Here is a 19,550-nt window from a genome sequence, read left to right as displayed (position 1 = left end):
AAACACCTGAGAAAGAGAATGCTTTGTGCCCTGACCCATCCCATCCAGTATCAAATCTCCAGCCATGGCCATCCCTGATGGTTCAGAGGGAAGGAGAAAAATACAGAATGCATTGCGGGTGGGAGAAATCCCTTCCTGACCCTTGCAGGTGACCAGCTAAAGCCTTGAAGCATGAGATTTTTTTTGGACTATCAGACTTGAACTAGAAGGAACCCACAGGGCTGCCTAGCCCTGACCCTCACCATCCCAAGCAGCTCATACAATCCCACTCATAAATTTGTCCAGCTCTCTCTTAAAACCAATTAAGTGAGGAGGAGGAAGCAGCCTGATTTGGATGCAAAGGGGTGAGCAATAAAAGGGCAAGGAGGGTGGTGGAGAGCAGGAGCGTGGATAGGAGTAGAGAGGGAAGGCGTCAAGAGCTGGGTGAGTGGGTATGAATAGGAGCAGAATAGGAGGACACACACTAGGGCTAATCACTGAATGAGGAGGGAAAAAAAGCAATAATGAATAACTACCCATTCATTGAATGAGACAGGGGTCCTGTGGAAAAAACTAGTGTGTGATCATATAGTTAAAAAGGCTGTGATAATGGATATGCAAAAAGGGAGTGAATTAAGGTTGCATAGGAAAACTTAATTCTGACATTTCCTTATTTTTGAGTACTTAACTTTAAAATCTTAACATTTTTTAACATGTTATTTAGGCTGGTGAATTTCCAGGCCACTGTGTAGGGACCAAAGTGTTGGAAGCAGAACATGGGGTAAGACAGCGTTTTCTAAGTAAAAATAGTGCTAGATGCAGCAGTGTTGTAGCTTGGGTTTTGTAAGTGCAATTACCTGTGTGAAGCTTTGCTGTGATGTTTACAGTCACCATTCAAGGTGAAGAAGACTTGTGCACATAGTGTGGATAAAATAGACTATATCTAGCTGTCTGTCTATCTATAGCTCCTGAGTATCAGCATGGCACTAATTTCCCATTGAATGAGGAACTCACTCTTTCTAAAGTTTCACCCCTTCTTATGACCACACAGGATTTGGAAGATTAGAATGAAATGTAGTGTATGATCCATTAGAGTCAACTCAGATTCTGTAGATGATATAAACTGAGGTCACATCCCTCAATGGAAAAGCCTATGAAAGGCACAAAGTTTGGTGAAAAAAAAAACATATAGCTTTGAAGTAGCATACTTTATTCACATCATAGAGTTGGGCCGGGGGGGGGGGGGGCAAGGGGTAGGAAGAGAGGAAAACTTCCTAACTTGCAGCTGATGGGCATTCAATGAGGGCCAGAGCATCTTAATCCAGATCTCCTGCAGTCCTCCCACATATGTCACCACATGTCCCAGGGTAGCACAACTGCTCCAGGCCTCTCCATTTGCACTTGTCCAAGTTCTCTTTGCCAGAGTTTTGATGTTCCCATAATTTAATGCATTAAATGTCTTGTGAAATCCCTCAGGGAATTCTAAGAGACATTTCTCTCTCCCTCTCTACCCAACTATCGGTATGTCTAAACTATAAGTGCTACAGCAGCATAGCAACAGACAGGGGTTTTCTGTTGCTGTAGTAAATCCACCTCTCCATTACCTGTGTCTGCAATATGAGTTAGATCAATCTAACTATGTTAGACAGGCCTAAATCTCTACAAAACCCTGTAGAAGCCCCACTCCATGAATTTGTATGGAAAGCGGCTTCCATAGGGTCAAAATATGCCACATTGTCTCAACATCACCACCACCACTGAAAGACTTCAGTACAAAAGAGATGTTATTCCTTTCATCCCTTCCAGAGAAATACCAGAAGGAATGACAAGTCCCATAGTTTTTCCTTACATTAAGTGCCAAAAATGCTGAAAAGTACATTTTTGTTAAGTTAAACTTTAACCTCTGTCCTAGAGATGGATTTTTATTTTTTCCTCTTCATGATAAATTGTACAAGCAAAATTACATGCTTTCATAGTTCAGTTTTTTCCCTTAAATGGCTTCCTTCCATGCTTTCATTCTATTCCCCACTTATGCCTGGATTTTTTTTTTATTTTTTGATTTTTTTTTTGCCAGAGTTCTGATTGTGCTGTAATGCAACTAGGTTATTTTCTCCTATTCACTCATTAGTTTCTAGAGCTTTCCAAAAGAATGTTACTATTTCGATAAGAAGAAGATGAAAAAGATAATGCAATTGTGGCAAAAATCTGCTTCTCAGACTGACTAGTCAGAAAACGTATATTCAACTTTTGCATAAACTGAAGTTCATACTTTAGGATAGATCATCATTCAAAGTAAAACTACTGATTAATTTTGGATATTAAGTTTAAAGTAAATCAAAACAAGGAAGTTATGTACATGGGTAAATAAACTCAAACTATTGGGATTAAATTATTTATCAGAAACCACCACATATGGGGTTAAAACAGTCCTTTTTGTTCATCCAGCCCAACTCCCCATGTCAAAGTAGGAAGAAATCAACACTATACTTTCAGGCAGACATATCTAGTCTGAACTTCAATGTCTTTAAGCTTATTACAACTACCTCAAAAGATAAACTGCTTATTCTTACTATCACAATGTTCCAAATATCCAAATTGCATTTTTACTTTAACTTAATCCTACTTCTCCTTTTATTTAAAAAAAACCAAACAGATGGTGTTGAGTGTAAATTTCTCTTTTGCATACATTATTCCCTGGAAGTATTTATTATGTCTCCCTATAAACATCCTAGGTGAAAGTGTGGCCCATTAAAATCAATAACAAAACTCCAATTGATTTCAATGGAGCCAGAATTTCACTCAATTTCTTTAGAAAATCTGTTTCCTTACTTTTCCCTGTATTATTTTGTCTGGACTTCTGTGAACCTTTTCTTCCTTCTTAATCTGTTAGATTAAGTAATAATTTTAAAAAATAAATTAATAGAAGTAGACAAAAATAGTCACCATGGCCTAAATTTTCAACATGACTAGTGATTTTTGATGTCTTCATTTTTGAGTACCCAAATGACACCTAAAAGAAGCCTGATTTTCAGAAAATACTGATTACCTATTCTCTGAAAACTATGCTCATGCAAGGTGTCTCAAATTGGGCAACCAAAAACGGAGTCACCCAAAATCACTAAAAGAAAAGGAGTAGTTGTGGCACCCTAGAGACTAACAAATTTTTGAGAGTGTGTTGCACAAGCTGTCAGCATAGTCTGTTTGGTATGTAGATTGTAATGGATTTTTTACCTTCAGTCCCTTTGGTATGATGTCCATCTGTTTGCATTTGGAGAGGAAGATGATGTCTGTCTGTATCTGTACGAGTTTTTTCATGAAGTTGACAGATTTCCACTCTATACGGCTAAATTCAGTGTCTTGCATAATGACAGGTTTCAGAGTAGCAGCCTTGTTAGTCTGTGTTCGCAAAAAGAAAAGGAGTACTTGTGGCAGCTTAGAGACTAACAAATTTGTTAGTCTCTAAGGTGCCACAAGTACTCCTTTTCTTTTTGTGAATACAAACTAACACGGCTGCTACTCTGAAACCAAAATCACTAGTCACTTTGAAAATGTAGGCAAACATTTTTAAAATTAGAAACCAGTTAACTCCTATAATGTTTTAAATGGCAAAAAATCAAACAAAAAAAAGATGTTCAATCCTATTTTATTTTCTTAAACAGATTGCATTCATAGGATACCACTGAAAGTATTATTATGTTTAGCCATATTTTAAAGTTTTTATTAAAGGCCTTATCCAAAGCCCATTGAAGTCAATGGAAGGCTTCCATTTGCTTCAGTGGAATTTGAACCAGACCCTTCATTTCTCTTAAAAGGTAGTATGCAGTAAGAGCCAAATTCCCTTTCATTGCTATTCCATTCCAACTCCAACAAGGAAGTTATTCAAGGGGTTAGTTGTTCCCATAATAAACTATATTTAAAGATAATATCAAATTGTGTCAGGTGTTGCAACATCAAAGTGAGAAGGAAAATTATACAAAGGGAGTGAGAAGTATGAATGAAAATAAATTTAAATTCAGCTGGGAAAAACATATAATAATACATCTGAGGGACAATAATCTGAAACACAGATGTTGAATGGGACAGAAAAACTTGAAGACGATGCTGACTGATTCCTAAGGGTCATAGTGGCCAGCAAATTTGACATGAATATGCAATACAATACACACACCTTGGCAGAAGGTGCCCTTACCTTTCCCCTTCCTTCCTTCCATGGAGAGGAGAAATGGCTGGTGAATCTATCTACCAGTAAATCATCCCCTCCTCAGTGGAATAAAGAGTGTGCTGACCTGCTCTGACATTGCTTCTGCTGAATCTGGGGCTCTCCATGGTTATAATATGAGGAGGCTGAATTTGGCCCTTGACAGTTGCATTCAGTTCTAGGCATTTCAATACAATGGCTGAAACCCTAACTCCACTGAAGTCAATAGGAGTTTTGTCATTGACTTTAATGAGGGTAGGATTTCACCACATACATATTCCAACTGGAGGGAAGAGTAACAAAAATTATTAATCAACAGCAGAGAATAACTGATGAAAAATGACTAAAAGCTAAATATGTATAGCTAAATAATGGCTTAGGAAGTGAAAGAGGAATTGAGATATACACACACATATGCACATACATAAACAAACATACAAATATAAGTATACGTGGTTAACACCAAGAAGCGGGAGGAATTGTTTAGGATGGTTTAATGTGGCATAATTTTGCCCCATTATGGCTAGTTAAGAAAACATCAGTTTATGTTGACTATCAGGGAAAAAAACAACAACCTAATTTCTAGGATTCATTCTGTGAAATTTCAACTATTTGGCAGAGATAGACTTCTATCAAAACAGAAGAGGAATGAACTCATAAAATCTCATATGTTTAGTCAAAGAATGAAAAAAAATATTTTTAACTGAATGTCCATCCTAGTTTAAGAATATGAGATAATTCCCATATTATTACAACTTTGGTTCAGTAATCTCTTTTAAAAAAACATTGTCAGGCTATTCAGTTTTTCCACATTATAGATCTCTCTTAAAATTATCAAATTCATAGACATAATGTAAATGACCAGATGATAGGGCCCTTGGTCTATGACTATTTTAAGATATACATTATTTTTAATACATTCATGCAGGGTGGATTTGATTTAAATCAAATTGATTTAAATCATGATTTAAATCACTAGTCCGGAAGACTCTATTTAATCATTAATTTCTACATAAAGTGCATTCTTGTTGGTTATAACCTTAATACATATTCTTCATAACTCAGAGATAGATGTAGGTTTCATTTTTAGAAGGTACATACAATACATTTTTAAGTGATTTATTTTGAAAAATTTCCAGATTAGTTTTATAGCTATATCAAAAAATGAATGGTTGTTTGGTTATTTCATTTACCAAAGGCAATTGAAGCAGATATTTATGAAGTGATTGGGAGGTGAACGATCATTAATATTTGGAGGAATTTCTTTCCATGCTCTTTAGGAGGAGAACATCACCAGACAGACATTTAAATTGTTTTATTTAACTAAAACAACGTTATGTATTCTGGATTTTTTTCTTCAACAGCAAACATAATATTTTAACAAAATAGGCATATGAATTTTTGAATTTAGTTAAACATTCAAGTATTTTAAAATCAGGTTTGTTTTTGTTAAAATTGTTTTTAATTAAAATAGTTAAATAAAATATTTTTTAAAAAAACAACAAAAATTAAATTGACTATGTCAGCCAGGTCAACATGAGAAACTTAGAATATTGGCTTCTGCAGCTAACTCAGTCATCTTCACCTTCATTTTACTGTTTGTTCATAATCTGGAAAAGAAAAATCCTGCTTTTTCAGGTCTCATATGATTTCTCAATTTGGAATGAATTAGTCCAAAGGAAGAAAATATTCTTTCTACACCGGCAGAAGAAGCTACTGCTGTTAAAAGTGAGATTATCACTTCAACAGTCTCTGAATCCAAGTGCTTAAGTGAATTCCACCAGTTCACTGGTGTGACTTTCTTTAAAACATCATCAGCAAACATATATTTCTTGAATGGTTCTTATTCCCAAACTTAGTCTCTTTTAGGATCTGCTGCCATTATAGGTTTGCCCTTCTAGTGAGAGAATGGTATGGTAGCTCTCAAATCAATGAAGGTTACACTCAGAAAGACCTCAAGACTTCTGGAATATGCTGCTCAAACAGTTTCACTTTTGTTTCTATGGCCTGTCCCTCCCTTCTCACATTAATCTCCAGACTTCTTCTCCTTGTCCAGATCTATTCCACCCCCAAGAATCTTCCATTCATTGAACTTTTTAAAACTTTGCACTTTTAGAGAGAGGTAAGTGATTGACTCTGTGTACACAAATTTGCAGAGGGACAATAGGGTTGAGGTCTGTTATTTCTCACCTCTATATGTTATTTATTTATTTATTGGGGGCGTGTTTTTTCTGCTGTTAACAAGCATGTTATCTCTGGAGACACAAATCCACAGTTTGAGAACTGCAAAACTAAGCATCTCTGATGGTATCTTCTAGACCAGTGTTTCCCAAACTTGGGACACCGCTTGTTCAGGGAAAGCCCCTGGCCAAGGGACATACCCGCCGCCGCTTCCCACAGCCCCCATTGGCCTGCAGCGGCGAACCACAGCCAGTGGGAGCCGCAATCAGCCAAACCTGCAGACGCGGCAGGTAAAGAAACCGGCCTGGCCCACCAGGGGCTTTTCCTGAACAAGCGGCGTCCCAAGTTTGGGAAACACTGTTCTAGACGGAGCATTGAGTCCCATTGGGTAGATAGAAAGATTAACCTAAATAATCTATACAGAAGCCCTTGGAACCCCATAAGATTGGGTCCCTAATCCATGAACTATTGGAACTCATTTACAAAACTTTTCTTAAACATTACATGAATATATTGTCTCGTACTATAGAATTAGAATTTATAATCCCTATTCCATGATGAGATAGTTTTAATTAATATACATTATAGCTCAAAGATATTTTTAGATAGGTTTTTTCCTCAAAAAGCATTTTATCAAAAAAATCTGATTTAAATAAAAAAAATCATTGATTTTTATCCACCCTGCATTCAGGCTTAAAATTTAAGCTTGGGTTTTTGATGGACAAATGAGTGAGCCAAACCCTCTAGTGAAATACGACCTTATTTTATTACATAGATTTGGTGATATCTGGATATTTACATTATAATTAAAATGCTTCTTGATAATAATACATGCTGTTCTATCTAATTTCCTTCTCTTCCAGAAACATCTGTGAAGCATAAGGAATGAGACTCTCTCTTAAAGATTGTGGGAACACATAAAATATACAGTACACTTCCTGTTTTAGAAGGTTATTTATTAGTTTAAATATTTGTGCAATATTTGGCAGATGATCAAAACCAGTTTCTCCTGATGTGTTTACAATGTTCTAAATTAAAAGCAAAGCCCATTTTCAAGTGACATTCATCATACAAAGCTCAATTTTTTTCTCGTAATGCATATGGTTGTGGTTTCTTCTTGCTGGTTTCAGCTCCAAATGTTGTGTACAAAAGTTTATAACAAAGTTTTCTTTGAGAATTAAAACTGATGTCTAATAATTCTTACATAAAAGAGCCTTTTTCCTCAGTCTAGAATTTTTTTCTTTGACTTTATATTTACTTAATTGTCAGCCTTATGCTGTAGTTAATCTCTACACTGAGAGAAATTCTTTTGATTTCACTCTGTATTCTGTTGCTCTTTACCCTCATTTTAATGTTAGTTCCCATAACCTTTGAGTAGTAAAATGGTCAAACACAATAACGAGGAGCTCCCATTTCTCTAGTGAATGCGATAGAAAAGTGTTAGGGCAAGGGTTCTCAAACTTCATTGCACCACGACCCCCTTCTGATAACAAAGTTACTATATGACCCAAGGGCAGGTGGGGGCAGAGGCGAAGCCTAAGCTCCACCACCCTGGGTGGGGGGAGAGGGACCACAGCCCAAGTCCCGCTGCCACCCGCTCCCGCTGGGTGGGGGTGGAGCCTGCGCTTCAGTTTCAGTCCTGGGTGCCAACAAGTCTAATGCTGGTCCTGGCAACCCCATTAAAATGGGGTTGCGAACTTTGGGGTCCTGACCCACAGTTTGCGAACCGCTGTATTAGGGCAAAAAACTGCTGAAAGTTTTAAACAGTGAATGTGTTGTGTATTTTGCTGGGACAAAATAGCTTGCAGTGCTAGGGAAATACACTTCAAGCATTATCCATTGGCTCATCTATAAAACATTTTACATCCAGTGCATAATAAACATTGTGTAAATGTATGTTCATTAACTAAGATAATCATTAGGATTTCCTAAAGATTCTTTACAAGTCTTAAAAAAAAGTGTTTGGATCTTTTATTTGTGTTTAATTACCATCATCTTAAAATGTTAAATAGCTGCTTTTAAGCACATTTTACAGTTATATATATATTCACAGTCTAGATGACACTTCCCATGTTCAACAAGAAAAACTTGCTTCCGTCATGTTTCATGTTATAAATAGACAGATAGGCAAACATGTACACTGTATCATTTCCAAGAAAAACACTTCATATTCCAGTAACCTGTCCCTCTTCTCACATCTCACACTTCGTATTCTCTTTACTGAGTCGCACACAGTCCATCCCTTAGTCATCATGGCTTTTAAACAGTAATTACTAGCATCTGCAATTTTGTTTCATTTTTCCTTTACCCAAACACTTTAATAATCACTCTGTATACTAACAGTGAATGGTCCTCATTGAAATTCAGTTGCAAGAGTCTGCTGTTGTTCAGGAAAACCACTGCTCACCACATGCAAGCAACCACATTGTGGGTGTTTTAGTACCGTCTGTAGGAGCTGACTCTGGGATATTAGGGAAGGGTGGATAAAAATGTGCTCATATGCATTTTTTTAAAAAAGTGGATTGCCTTGTATCCCAACATTTGTCTACATCTAAGGAGCATAGTTTGCTTCCTGTTTTGCAACTGTCCAAATCACAAGAAAAAAGTTTTTCAAGACCTATTTTTTTCCAAGCAGGAAGAATAATTACCACATCTTTGGGAGCTAAGCATTTATAGTGACAATGAAGGAAGGTATTCAATGTAGCTGAGAATGTAGATGAATTGACATTGTATCAGAAAGCAGTTATCACAGAACATCCTGTAAAGGGAGGAGACGAGTATAATAAACAATAAACATTGGCTGAGCTATCAAAACTGCAGAGTGAACAAGAATTCACTAACTGCGGTTGCTTTTCCTTTTTATACCCTCCCCATTGCTAGCCTCAGCACATACATTACAATATTGTAGCCAAAAAATATTGTCATACTCAAATCAGATCTTTGATAAGGACCAGATTCTGCTATCTTGCACTGGTGTAAATCTGAAGTAGCTCCTATGTCTTCAGGAGAGTTACTCCATATTTACATCAGTGTAAGAGAGCAGAATTTGGCCTGCAGTGTTTATAATGTTATACTACAAATGTAGTGAAAGAAAGAAAGAAAGAATCATGCCATGCAAGGAGAACATATCATAATACTCAAAATATATATCAAAGGTCATATTCTAGAGTATAGTATTACACTGTTTAGAGGGCCAGGTTTCTTTAGGCTCAGCTAACTAATTTTGACTTTTTTTTCTGTGCATTTTCAGTTAGGTTTGCCGATTTATGCTGCAATATTTGCAAAAACCTTTCCTAAGAAGACATATTTCCTAGCATTCAAAAACCAGTCGGAGAACACTTCAGTCTCTTTGGTCACTCGATTACAGACCTAAAAGTGGTAATTCTTCAACAAAAAAACTTCAAAAACAGAATCCAACGAGAGACTGCTGAATTGGAATTAATTTGCAAACTGGATACAATTAATTTAGGCTTGAATAAAGACTGGGAGTGGATGGGTCATTACACAAAGTAAAACTATTTCCCCATGTTTATTCTCCCCCCCCCCCCACTCTTCCTTAGACATTCTTGTCAACTGCTGGAAATGGCCCACCTTGATTATCACTACAGAAGGTCCCCCCCCATCCCCACCGTTTTCCTGCTGGTAATAGCTCATCTTACCTGATCACTGTTGTTACAGTGTGTATGGTAACACCCATTGTTTCATGTTCTCTGTGTATATAAATCTCCCAAATGTATTTTCCACTGAATGCATCCGATGACGTGGGCTGTAGCTCACGAAAGCTTACGCTCAAATAAATTTGTTAGTCTTTAAGGTGCCACAAGTACTCCTTTTCTTTTTTCAAAGAGGATACAGTACATTAAAACAAGACACTGATGGTTGCAGCCTCATTGGTCAAGACTGTTTTCAGTTCAAACAATCTTGACCAGTGATGCTGCAGCCATCAGCAATGGCCTTGGTTGCTTTGGGGTTTCAGAGACTTTGGGACATGGTTGTTCATGGGACTGAAATAATGACCCTGCAATTTCCTTATTTTAGCAGATAACTTCAGCTGTTTAGAGAAAGTTTAAACATCTGGGATCTAAACTAACAGTGATGCACTGAAAAATAGAACATGATGAACTCATAGTAGAAGGCCACGTTAAATGAATCCTGGGAGAGGGTGTCCCTGATCTGTATGTGAGAATGGGGAGAAGGAAGAACAAAGTTTGGATTAGGTTTTTGGGAAATATGCATTAATAATCCTGGATGCCAGAAGTAAATCTGCCCACAAATTATATTAATCTGTGTACGGTGCCTTTCCCCACTAAGGACAAATCCCCACCTTTGAGTGACCTTCCACAGGCAGCTAATGGTAGAAGGAGGTGCTGACAACATGATTTCATTACAATCACACCTTTAGGAGCCAGAGTAGGGGCAGAAGACCACAGTATGGATGGTCCTCTGTCTCTAAAAGGTCCCCGGAGATCTGGGCAGATGTGGGAGGAAGACAGGAGGTTATTTTTCTTAGGAAACCTCATGCCACGGGTTTTTCAATGTGAAGGGGTGATCTAGATTTGAGTTACTTAAGAACAGTAAGCATCGACAACCCCTGTGGTCTTTTGAAAATAAAGTGTAAAAGCAAGAGAAGTACGAGTAACCAACATACGCAAAAAGAAAAGGAGTACTTGTGGCACCTTAGAGACTAACAAATTTATTTGAGCATAAGCTTTCATGAGTTATAGCTCACTTCATGGGATGCTCATGAAAGCTTATGCTCAAATAAATTTGTTAGTCTCTAAGGTGCCACAAGTACTCCTTTTCTTTTTGCGAATACAGACTAACACGGCTGCTACTCTGTAACCAACATACGTTAATCAGATTGGGATAGTTTTTTTATAAAATGGGTACTGGAGACTCTGGGAGTTTCCACACTGCTAGACTTTATTGTTTCATATCCTACATATAATAGCAAACTTGAAAGCCAGCTGGGTTGGTTTTATTTGTTTTTTGTTTGTTTGTTTTTTGGATAGCCTGACACTCTACTTAACTCTTTAGCCCATTTATATGAGCAAGATCATAAGATTCCGAGAACTCTAAGGAGCGTATGATATTTTTTTTAATGACAGTGAAGAAACCACATTCATTATTAACTGTTTGTTAAAAAATGAGAGCTTTCCAGCAAAATAAAGTGGTCTTTTAGGAATTTACAACATGAATACGGGTTTTGTTCCCTCAGGATGTCATCTGTAGGCCACACTTACATTTTTGCCATACCTGAAGAGGCCACTGTCTCTGTTTCAAAAACCAGCATACCAGGAATGCAGATATAGACACAGAAAGTTCCAAATAAGACTCTTAGAAAGTTAAGAATAGTAGTTTGGTAGTGTGCTTTGATGGACTGCTGGTTCAAACAGCTGTTTCAAACAACAGTACATCAAAGCACACTATGGAACTTTCACTGTGCTGTAGCAATATCCACACAGGACATTATTGCGTGGCTAGCCGGTGCACTGTAGATTTACACACTGGCTAGCCACGCAATAACATCCGATGTAGACAAGCTCACATCAGCCTTTGGGTAACATATTGGTGGTGTCTGTCTCACAACAGGCATAGTGCACTGATTTATTTTTTTTTAAAAAGCATATTTTCTTTGACATCTCTCAATATTTTGATACGATTTACAATAAAGTTTTTTAGTCTGGGATGTGGTCTAGAAATTGAGGTGGATTAATGAGGAGTCACTCTTGAGAGAGAATCTTTTGCTCTTTTCTATGACAGTCAATATGCCCTTTAGCACCATAAAGTCATGGTCACTTCTCTTAGAAGTCTATTCCCCTCATACCTTTCACCATCCGATCTCTTTCTTGATATTTAGCCTTAATATTTTCTTTTTAAATTTGTCATGTTATTCCCAGTTACACTCCATTTTGCTGTGCTCAGTAATTCCCTTCCCTCCTCACAGCCCTCAAATATTTATAGATGATTATCATATTCCCTTTAATTGTCTCTTAGTCAAGCAATCTATATTTAGCTCTTTTAATCTTTATTCATTCATGAGTCAACTCTCCAGCTCCTAATTTATTTTTGTCATCTGAACTTCTAGTTTATCAGCATCTTTCTGGTAACAAAGTACCCAGAACTGTGCATGCTTTGTTCTGCTGCTATGGCTCTCAATGTATTTTTTCACATTTTCAGTTATTTTATATGATACAGTATGCTGAGGTGTTTTCAGTTGGATTGTTATAGGCCATTAATAGCTTGATTTTCAGAGGCACTGAATATAGCTCCCATGGAAATCAATGGGAGTTGTCATGCTTAGCAATTCTGAAAATGAGACTATAAGTATATTTATATACTAGATTGAGGAAAGTTTTTAGGGGACCAAATAGTTAGAGATGGAGGTTCAAGGTCCACTCTCAAAAATGCACATATTATTGTGTGCCTAAATGAGCACACACAGCAACGAAGACTGCATGCACATATTTAGAAATGTTTATTTAGATGCCTAATTAACCATCAGCACACCCAAGTATTTGATTAATATAGAAAAGTGCAGCAACTGTGCACGCAGAGGTAAGCACATGCATTTTTTCACAGGGGCTTCTTTCTGAACCCCAAGCTCCCTCATTTTCCGACCCCCACTTCGCTTGGTCCTCAACCCCCTTGGCTTGCCTGACCTCTGACCCTCTTTCCTGACTCTCTCCCCAGCACATCTGCAGAATTGTGGGCAGGACTAGATGCAGCAGGACTGAGCTGATCTCTGTTGAAAAGGTGGCCAGGCTGCCAGACAGTGCTTCTTTCTTCCTTCCGGGATGAAGATGTTTCTCCAGACCTGGGCACTGGAGCCTGGGATCTACCAGGGAAGCACCAAGCCATGCAGTAGCACCTGCTGTGGTCAGGGGACCAATCCCACAATGAAGCAACAGCACCAGAGCCCCGATTACTCCGGGTAACTTCCCCCTCTCTCTGCAGTCCATCCTCTCATGGCACCCTGGCTCCCCATTACCCTGGGGTGGTGGCTCTTCCTGCATCTCCTGTGCCTGCTGCTGGCTATGCAGGTAGAGGCCCCAGGCAAGGGCATTTGGATCCAGGGGGCAGTGACATCCCAGCGGACCCCTGAGCTAGTCAAAGAGTGCAACCACATGCTGCCTCAGTTTCTGCATTCACATAAGGTCAGATTTTGCCTTCTGTGTGGCTACCCCCTGCTGTATGTTCCAGCCTTTCTACCAACTTACTTCCCTCTCATCCTCTGTACATCAGAAATTACCTGCTCGTTTACATACACGTACATAAAAAGAAAAGGAGTACTTGTGGCACCTTAGAGACGGTGCCACAAGTACTCCTTTTCTTTTTGCGAATACAGACTAACACGGTTGCTACTCTGATACACATGCGTGTCATTTAACCATTTAACCTCCAGGTGGCCTGCTTCAGTTTCTGTGGAGCTCAGCCCAGCTCTCCCAAACAGCAAGGTGCTCACCATTCAGTGTGCTGCCAACTGGCCGGAGAAGCACTCCAGGGTGCTGGCTTATCTCTTGTGTGAGTACAGCAGAGATAATGATTTTGAGAAAAGCACCCAAAATATCCACTTATATGAGACGATCTTGAAAAGGTGGGCATCAACCATACTGGTGTGCGGTTCAGGGAGTGCATCAAGCACCTAAAGGCCTTCAGCCACAAGGCTAAGGATGGCAACAGCAGGTTTGGCAACTTCTCATCTACATGCCCCTTCTACAAGGAGTTTGATCAAGCGCTTACCACTGCCCCAAGACTATAGCCTGCTGTTTTCCATGACATAGTTCTGAACACAGTCACATATTCAGACCAGATGGAGAAGGGACAGCAACAGCACTGTAGAAGACCATGCCGGAGCAGGGGCTGGTGTCCCAGGAACATGCTGCAGAGATGGAAACACATCAATCCACACATCCACATGGGCTAGTGGGTGTCATATGTGTAAGCCACTGTAGTGATCACCTCACAAACCTCCACCACCACAGCACCAACAGTTGATTTGCCAACAAAACCTCCTTTGTCATCAGTGTCCTAGCACTGGATGATCAGGCAAACTCTTCACACAGCTCCATAAAGGCACTTCCTCATGAGGAAGTTCTGGAGCCACTGCTAATCATCCCAGGTCTGCATGTCGATATGATTCCACCATGCTGTGTTAGTTGTCCTTTTACGGGCTATCTATGGGGAAGCTTCAGCAATTGCTGCAAACCTCATTGCTTTCCAGGCTTCCATGTATGAAATCTGCTCTAAGTCCCAGTGCCACCTTCTGCAGTTTAGAAACCACTGCTGAAATGTCATCCAGAATCTCTCAAAAGGTCTACCCTACTACATAAACACTTCATCCAACACTGACAGATCCATGGTCCCCTGTCTGGAATGAAGGGAAGCAAGGAGAATGCAGAGCCAGCCATGCCTCAGCTAAGTCTGATCGTGAGCTAAAACCCAGCAGAAGAGTCCAGGAAGGACAGATAAGATCTCCCACAATACACCATGAACCAATTCCTTGAGCAGCTCATCCATTTATTCCTGGGATAAACTCCCAAAAACATATGTCAACTAGTGTCAATCATACGTAACTGCAGCACTGGTGTGTACAAGGATACACAGGCATGGGCATGTTCGACTCTCCAGTGTAGACCTTTGGAGGTAGACTTGGATAGTATGTGCCCCTATGCGCACAAGCCAGAACACTGGTGAACACTGTAGACATACCCTGTGTGTCTGCTAGATGGCCAGTTGATGTCCTCATTAACATTGAGGTTGCTTAAGGATTCCCCCTGATTAGCCGCATTTATCTTTAGTCCGTTAACCAGGGCCGGAGTCTGCCTGTTCCTTTAGTGGAGTGCAGTGAGGGAAGGGAAGGGAAGGGTGCAAGAGGCCTTTACATCTCTTTGCACGACCTATATAAAATCCTGGCAGAATTGCAGACCCTGTGAGCAGACCATCACACAGATTTCTCTATCTGTACTCTCCTGGGGGTGCATAGTGCCCCAAGAGGAATGGTGGAGAGAAGGCAGTACCATCCTTTCATACTAGTCTGTGGAGTGAGACTGGCATGCGTGTGGCAGCTGGCTGAATCATAAAGGATGTAGTAGCAAACGCCCTTCCAAACTTTGGAGCTCAAAGACAAAATATCTCTTTCCTTGGCATGGAGGAAGGGTGGCTCCACCCAACCTTGTACTCTGAGCTATATAGCTCATGTTATACTCAGTATTCTTACAGCTTCCAGAAATAATAATAGGAAGCCTGCTTCTCCTCTCACGTACATGTGTAAATGATGTGTAGCTCTAGTGAAATCAATTTAGTTACTCTGTTGTAAATTTGGTTTCACAGGAGACTAAGCTCTAGAGTTTCTGAGGATCTATGCCTGAGTAAGGAATGAGTCAATGATGAGGACCGGATTCTGCTATTCTTACTCAGAAAGATAAAATTGCTTATTCCACGCATGAATAGTCCTATTGAGTAAGGATAACAAAATCTGGTACTGAGTAAGGAACCCAGGGTTTCACCTAGTATTTTTATCTTTGGACTTGGCATTCTGTACTGAACGTGTATTATTTACTCTTTTGCAATTCATCCTGAAAGTTGTTTGGTTGTATTCATGTGGTTACCAAGTTTATGCTGTGCAAAAACTGTAAATGTATTTTTAAAACAATATGGTATTAATAAAAGCCATACTTTAACAGGGTTTCCTGTAGATGTTCTACTCAGCTCATTGGGTGTTTCCTGTTTTCAAATGCATATTCACTTATCAGCAAGTAGAAATGATTTGTAGCATTTTGAATTTTAGTGCACTTTCAGCAACGGTCACTAGGAAAAATACCTTCTAAGGCTAAGGTACAATTGAAAGTTTATATTCAGGATAAGTTCAATGGAAGATGCTTGCTGTGATTTTAAGACCACTACCTGTGGACTCACTTATTTTCACAGAAGACAAGTAAGAGGGGACATGACAGAGACCAAAAATAATAAATGGTATAGAGAAGATACATCACGCATTTCCCATTAATTCAAGATCAAGGGAATGTTTCATTACACTGAAAGGCAATAAGTTTAGAACTAATGAAAGAAACTACATGTTTACACAATATATAATGAACCGATGGAACTCCTAATTGAGGACAAAAGTTTATGAGGATTCAGAAAAGGATTAGATAAGTATATGGGTAATGAATACAGCTACAGTTACTTTAGAAAGAGCGAGATAGAGATGTTTCAGGGCATCAGTCAACCATTAACTGATGGGTTTAAGAAGAAACTTACCCTCTGCAGGTATTCCACAATTATCCTCTACAAGCATCTGGTACTGACAACTATCAGAGTCTGGACTAGATTGTCTCCTTTGGTGTGGCTTTTCCAATGTAAAATAAGGATTCTTCTGTTGATAATACTATTATGTTTCTAGTTTTCAAATGTGAATTTTCTTAAATTTCTTATTTTAAAGCATACAAATAATTTTCTATGGTATTTTCAGTTACTCTATATCAGTTTATGTCAATTCAACCAAAATAAGGATTTGCAGCTTCTAGGATGTAAATATTTTCCACTGGATTTGATAATAACAAGAGCACACATGCTGTGTTCTGTTTCCAAACTTAGCATCCTCTCCCCCCCCCCCCCCACATAAATGCTCAATTATCCTTTATTATTATTATTATTTTATTTTATTAAGATTTTGGCCATACAGAAACCCTTATCTGTTCTTTTTATGTCATGCAGTATATCCTGATAGAATAACAGTGTAAATCTCCACATGACCACACCCCTCAATAAGAGGTTTCAGTAGGTCTGTATATTTATCATTTGTTTTATGTTTATGACCTGTTTTACTCATTATTATGGCAACTGTGTATATTTCCACTTATGAGTTTCAAATGCCACTGTACATCAATAAATCATATTTTTAAAGTGGTCATGTTCAGTTGTGACTCAAAAGCTTAACAGCTTAAATTCCATTGTTCTCAGGACCTTAGGATACAAAACTAATTGCCATGTATTGCTACACAAATTCCTAATATTACCTGGCTGAGCTATTTGCCTACAAATAAAAGTTGGCCATGGACAGCTATATTAATTCTTGTTTTTTTTAAATGAGTCAGTTTTTGGAAAATACTATATGCACATTTGAACAATCCTTTTATTCCTTAACAAAACCTGACCTTCTTTCCGTTTATCTGAGCAGGGATCCATCTGCAGCATACATTAATATCACTCTGAGTTGATCACAGAGGTCACTAGAGAGCACTTCTCCCTCCCCACCCTTCTTACTCTGTCATGAGTGTAAAACCAAGCTCAAAATCAAACTCAGGGCTTGTCTACTCACAGGATTGCACTGTTTCAACTAACGGTGTGATTTTTAAGTTGATATAGTTAAACTGGTGCAAAAGACTGCGTGGGACACTCTCATTTCTATTTAAACCAAGATTATTCAGTTTAGTTTAAGTTGATTTGGAACTTAAGCCAAACCAAAATAAGCCGCTCAAATTGAAATAAGGGTATCCATACAAAGATTTGCACAGCTTTAGTTGAAGTGTGTTTATGTACAAACAAGGCCTCAGATCCCCAATATGGGGATTAATGGACCAGCTATTGCAGCTTTTTTAATGTGGGTCAAATTTTCTCCTGTGCCAAGAAACACTCCGCACAGGAAAGGGGATGGGGGATTAGAGCCATCAGGGACATGGTTAAGACTCCCTGATTCTCAAATATTCCCAGCTCTGACATAAGGGACCATATGCCAGCTGCAAATTTCTGTATGGGAGTGGAGTTCCACTCCTCCTTTCTCCTGGCCAAGTTAACCCCCTCCCTCCCCTGACATGGTCCTGTGTTGGGGAAGGGAAGTTGGTGTAGAAGTCAGCTATGCTTTGTATCAGTTAAGAGTTCTCAGCTGGCCAGTTTTGGCCAGATTCTGGTGCAAAAGGGACAGAACTGTGGTTGAGAACCTGGTCCTGTATGTGCAACCTCCTCCCTGCCCCTTATAATGTAATTTTATGTGAGATGCACAACATTACTCACATGAAAAAAAAAATCTTTCTGTCATCACCTTCACAGCTGATGAGATAACGCCTATAGACTAGGCTGGTATAATGCACATATTCATAGTGATTTTAGGAAACAACGTATTTCTTTTAAAGAAAGCAAAAAAGCTAAGATGCATGGGAGAGTACATATAACACAAGATCCTGTTTCTAAGCCACTGTTGATTTCCGGTAAGACTCCCCAACAACCATTGCTATCAAACAATAGTTGCACAAAATAGAGACATACAAACTAGTGCAAAAATATAACCATCTAGAAAGGAGGGCAGAATTTATCCATTACAACAGACAACTGTAAGTAACAAGAGCTAAAATAACCAAACAGATGAACAGTTAAAGATGTAGGTCAGCTTACACAGATGTCAATAATCATCCTTTTAAATCATCCCACTGAACACATTTTGTTACACAAGGAGATAAATAATATCTAAAATATTTAAAGAATTCTGTGGTTTCTTACAGAAGATGTTTTTCAAGCAAACAGTTCATAGCAATCATCTTCTAGTGTTTCAAATCCTGTTCATTCACTTGCAGTTCCCTTAGTTTTATGTGGTAATCCTGGACTCCTTTTCAGAAAAGTTAAAGTGTGTTCCCTCTGTTACTTGCCAAATGTACACAAATCCTAACTCTAGTGTCTATTGCATTATTAGGACATGAAATAAGAGTGGGTGATTTAAGAGAATGGTGTACTTCCGTTAGCAGCTCTGAATGCTATGGTTGCAGTTCAGCAATTAACAGGCTTTGTGAATGCAAAGAAATGTGAAAAATCACCAGTTGCTTCTATTACAAGACCAACACACACAGAACACAACCATGGTTCATCAGCCACAGAAAAGACAGGGTGTGAAATCCTGGCTCCATTGAAGTCAGTGGGAGTTGCCATTGACTTTAGTAGGCACAGGATTTCACCCAAGTTCCACAGCTATAGAAAGTTACTTCAGACGTTCTTCTTCACCCAACGTTCCCCCCACCGCCAACTAATTTAAATCTGCCTCCCATTCTTAGAGAAGTTTGAAATTAATATCACTCACTCCAGTTTTTTTAAATCAATGCTGGCTTAAAGGAGGGCGAATCATGGATCATGGCAATTAATCGTGATTTTCTCCAGGAAACCATAAGGTGTTTATTCATTTTTTTTTAAATGATGGCAAATT

The 19,550-nt window shown here is 38.8% G+C and overlaps 1 long non-coding RNA gene across 2 annotated transcripts in view; it reads left to right on the top strand.

The window, feature by feature from the left end:
- The window catches only part of LOC122460423, a 32,450-nt gene extending 19,276 nt beyond the window's left edge, over window positions 1-13,174 (top strand). The window contains exons 4-5 of one of the 2 annotated variants that reach the window (XR_006281715.1): window positions 704-760; window positions 13,052-13,174. This is a non-coding gene — a long non-coding RNA (uncharacterized LOC122460423). The remainder of the gene's footprint in view (window positions 1-703; window positions 761-13,051) is intronic. The other variant, XR_006281714.1, reaches the window with a different exon arrangement.
- Window positions 13,175-19,550: the final 6,376 nt, after the last annotated feature.

Source organism: Dermochelys coriacea, chromosome 5 (assembly GCF_009764565.3).
Source record: "Dermochelys coriacea isolate rDerCor1 chromosome 5, rDerCor1.pri.v4, whole genome shotgun sequence".
NCBI lineage: Eukaryota > Metazoa > Chordata > Testudines > Dermochelyidae > Dermochelys > Dermochelys coriacea.
The sequence above is the reverse complement of the archived record's forward strand: the minus strand, read 5'-3'. Positions and strand labels throughout refer to the sequence as shown.